This window comes from Tupaia chinensis, unplaced genomic scaffold, assembly GCF_000334495.1.
Source record: "Tupaia chinensis unplaced genomic scaffold, TupChi_1.0 Scaffold143734_1, whole genome shotgun sequence".
In the NCBI taxonomy this organism is placed as follows: domain Eukaryota; kingdom Metazoa; phylum Chordata; class Mammalia; order Scandentia; family Tupaiidae; genus Tupaia; species Tupaia belangeri.
Genome location: NW_006203583.1, coordinates 218,621 through 223,280, shown reverse-complemented (window position 1 = coordinate 223,280; position 4,660 = coordinate 218,621).

The window sequence follows — 4,660 nt, the reverse complement described above, 5'->3', positions numbered from 1 at the left end:
TGGCGAGCTCATGGGCCCAATAGAAAAAAAAAAAAAAAAAAATTGCACCACGCATGGGTATGTGCATGCCGCAAATCCCAGAAAACTAGAGGAGAAGGAATTGCCACATGGCCATCCCCCCTGCGAGATGATTTCTCACTTTCCCTCTCGCCATTTCTCTCTCTCTGCCATGAGCACATGTAACCTATGGCAAAAAAAAAAAAGGGGGTGGGGGACACTTCATGTGGTTTCTGTTTCCCTGATCCAAATTCTGACTGGGAAATTTTAGATGACTTTGGTGGCTTTGTGAAGAAAGAGTTGAATGGGGAGAGACTGAGGACCGAGAGATCAGCAGATGGATTATTTCAGTAATACAAAGGAGGCACAATGAAGCTCAAAATTAATACAATGGCAATAGAAACAGAGAAGGAGAATAATTCAAAACATATTTAGGACATGTGACCATTTGACTAGAAGGGTAAAATAAAAGAAGTTTAGGCAATTTCCAGGCTTTTGGTCTAGGTGATTGTACTGGTGGTGGGAATGAGAGAAGAGGGAATATGAGAAGAGACTTGGTAGATTTACAGATGAAGAGTTCAATTTAAGATGTTTTTGGGGAGGCTAGCAGATGGCATGGTGGTTAAGTCGCTGGACTCCTATATGGCCAACCACAGTTTGAGTCCTACGTCTGGCAGCTTATTTTCTCACTTTCTCTCTCTTCCTCTCCCTCTCTTGTGAGCACATGTGCCCTATAGTAAATTTTAAAATTATAATCATAAATATATTTTAATAAGTAATTTTTTTAATGATCTTTTGGTTTATGGTCTGGATATTAAGTAAGCAGTTGGCTAAACAAATCTGAGGGTGAGGGATTCAGCCTGAAGTTATTTATTTTGTAGATCAGGAACATAGAAATGGCCATTAAGCCATGACTAAGAAAATTGTGTAGCATGAAAATAAAAACCAGAAAGGTAAGGAATAAGCCCTGAGAATATCAAGAGTTAAAAACAAAAATCAGGAAAAATAATCTGCCAAAAGAAACCAAAAAGGAGTCATCAAAGAGGTAGAATACAAACAGTAAAGCATTAAGCAGGAGATGATCTGAAATCATGCCTAACGAGACCATGATGTCATCAGTCATAACTGAAGGAAGAGGTTGATCTAAAGATACAGGAAGGACTTTGATTAACTACTTACATTCATTTCAATGTTAGTATTTGTTGCTATTATGCAAGGATTCCTATTTTATGCAATGTGGAAATGAAGGGATATTCTGTAGTGCTTTGCAGCTTCACCTTATTGCTGAGTTTTAGCTCTGCTTCTGTTTTCCTCCTTTATCTTAAAGGCAATTTTCTGTTTCTTTATTGTTTTATCCCCTTATTCTATTCCATGTGTTCGTTTCAGGATGAATTCAATGCATTTTTTACTTTACAAATCAAGAGTTCCTAGGGGGCCAGCAGTTGGCATAATGGTTACATCACTGGACTGTCACATATTCAACTGTGGTCCAAGTACCTGAACCAATGGCTCAAAACTCACGCTGGGCAAGTGTGTGTGCATGCCCAAAATCCTGAGGGGAGAATGGGGGAGAAGAGATTGTGGCATGGCCACCCCCTCTGGGGGATGATTTATCACTTTCTGTCTCTCTCTGGTGAGCACACTCACCCTATAGCAAAAATCTCTCAAGAAAAAAAGAGTTTCTATTCCCATATTTCAGCTATAGAATCTGAACAATTACATAGTCAGGCAATCTGATCAAGGCCCCTTGCATCCATCCCAAGCCTATGTCATTTTGGCTTGTGGCTACTCACAGACCTATGGTTTCATAACTGGCAAATAGTTCTTAAGGTCTATATTGAAATCGGTTTAATTGATCATAACCAGACTATTTTTTAAATGAAATATAGTGAAACAAATTTACTATTTTTTAAAAATTTATTTATTTAATTTTTGCCATTATTTTTAATTTGACCATAGAAAGACAGACAGAGAGAGAGAAAGAAAGTGAGAAAGCAAGCCACCAGGTCCAGCACTCAAACTGCAGTTGGCCAGCTGAGAGTCCAGTGCCTTAACTACCATGCCACCTGCCGGCCCTGAAACACACTTCTATTTTGTAGAAAATACAAGCAAGATAAAAGTTATTTTTAGAACATTCGTTTCCATGATAGGTCATATGTTTGTGCTCAGTTTTATGCATGGCATGTGTGATTTGTCACAAAGTAAATAATGGGGCAAGATCTCATAAGTGCAACATGAAACAGAACAACCAATGGGCACTGAGATCTCAGTTTGTATTTCCCACAAAGCCAACAAGGTCTCAGGTACTGGTAGTTTATTTGGAAAGTGGTCCTAGAAAAACAAAAGTGAAGGGCAGAAAGTGAGAAAGAGCAAAAGCCAATAAAATGTGGATTTAAGTGCTGATTATCACTGTGGATATCTGGGTCTTAATCCTGCTGGGGACACTAAGGAGCCATGCAGAATTGCCTGGCTAATATGCCTCAGAATTGGCCTATTAGAGCAGAAGTTGGCAAGTCTCAAGTTGTTAGAAAAGTCATAATGTATTTTCCTATTTTTTTCTATGCAAAAATGTGTCATGATTTTTCCTAAAACCCAATTGCTTCTATATAGGACTAGATATGAAATATTTTCCATTTGCAGGCCATGTGGCCTCTTTTGCAACTACTCAAATCTGCCATGGTAACTTGAAAGCAGCCATTGTCAATATGAAAATAAATGGGGAACCAGCAGTTAGTGTAATGGCTATGTCGCTGGACTCCCACGTAGTCGACCGCAGTTCGTGTCCCGGACTCGGTGGCTTAAAACTCACGCCGGGCACGTGTGCGTGCATGCCCAAGATCTCAAGAGGAGAATGGAGGAGAAGGGATTGCGGCGTGACCATCCCCCCTGGGGGTGATTTCTCGCTTTCTGTCTCTATGTCTCTCTCTCTCTGTCTGGCGAGCGCACACGCCCTATAATGAAAAAACCTTTCCAAAAAAAAAAATATGTAAATAAATGGACATGACTTTGTTCCAGTGAAACTTTTTTTAAAGAATTATTTTATTTATTATTATTATTTTTTAATTTGACCAATAGAGATAGAGAAGGAAAGTGAGAGAGCAAGCCACCAGGTCCAGGACCAAGAACCTTGGTTGGCCATGTGGGAGTCCAGCAGCTTAACCACCACACCACCTGCTGGCCCCAATTCCAGTAAAACTTAACTCACAAAAATAGTTGGGGTAAATTTGGCTCACAGGCTAAAATTTGCCAGCCCCTGCTCTAGAGCACTGAGAGGCTGAGGCCTTCCTTTTTTCCACCAAATCCTATTCCCATTGGTTGAGGATCACTCTAGGAAATAATCATTGTCCTCCTACTTCTGGATGTTAATAGACACAGACATAGAAATGGATGTCCAGTGTATACTTGATGTAGAACACTGGCCAGGAGTGTTCTCCAGGAGTCAGTGGTGGGCAATGGGATGTTGTGGGGTGTGCCATAGATATATCTGCTGCAAGAGACCAATAGAGGTTATAAAATTCTGGAGAATATATACACATTCTCGTCTATTTACTAAAATGACCCCACAAGGCTATCCTAGTCATTATTGATTCTACCCATTCTACCTTCCTTTCTGGAAGTACTAAAATCTGGTGTTTTTCTATTTGTCACAAAATTAGTTATAGCATTTAAGAGAAATTTTTCTTTTACTTCCTGAAAGTGAGCTGTGTTCAGCTTTCATACCTAACTTGGCACACAGTCTACATTTCAAGTAATTTTCTCTTAAAGCTGTCCACACAGTGGAATCTCACCTAATTATTCTTACACAGTCTAAAAGACACAGTCTTTCTTCTGCTTTTAAGCTCATTTTCTTTTCCACCCATTTTCCTTTTTTCCTCAGATGGATACATCCAATTACTCTCCTCTTGGGTATTTTAATTTCGCACATTTTTGTACACTTAGAAAAACCATAGATTGCACTACATTCACTGGCAAATCATCAAAAAACATTTAGATGAAAGAAAATTTTTGTAAAAACATATCTTTTGTAGCTATGTAAGACTGGGATTATTCTGTAGTTCAAACCGCATAACTAGAAGAGAGCAGAAAAACAAGATTTCATGATTTGAATTATTTTTAATAATTTTTTATTTCTATAACATTTTTACAGTTTACAGAGCTCTTCTTCATGACAGTTATGTGATTTATATATTTCTTTATTTGACCCACCAGGGAACTAAGGCTTGGAAGTTCATTGCTTTGTAAAATTTACAGAGAAATTTGGTGAAAAGATTGGGTCTATAATTCATTCTCCCTTGATCTCAATCCAGGATGCTTTCTGTTCTTATGTATAACTGTCCTGTGAATTATAGAATTTTTTAAAGAATTATTTACTTAATCTTATTTATTATTTTTATTATTATTATTTTAATTTGCTATAGGGCTCACCAGAGAGAGAGAAGAAGTGAGAAAACAAGCCACCAGGTCCAGACTTGAACTACAGAGGGCCCTGTGGGAGTCCAACATCCTAACAGTCATGCCAATTGCTGGCCCCTAATTACAGAAATGTTAAGAGTCATATTTTGGCTTCTAACTTCTTACAAGGACCATACAATTCAGCTTTCTTCATGGCTGGATGTTTGGTATAAACGCTCAAAAGTTTGTTTTTGTTGTTTGGTTTTTAATA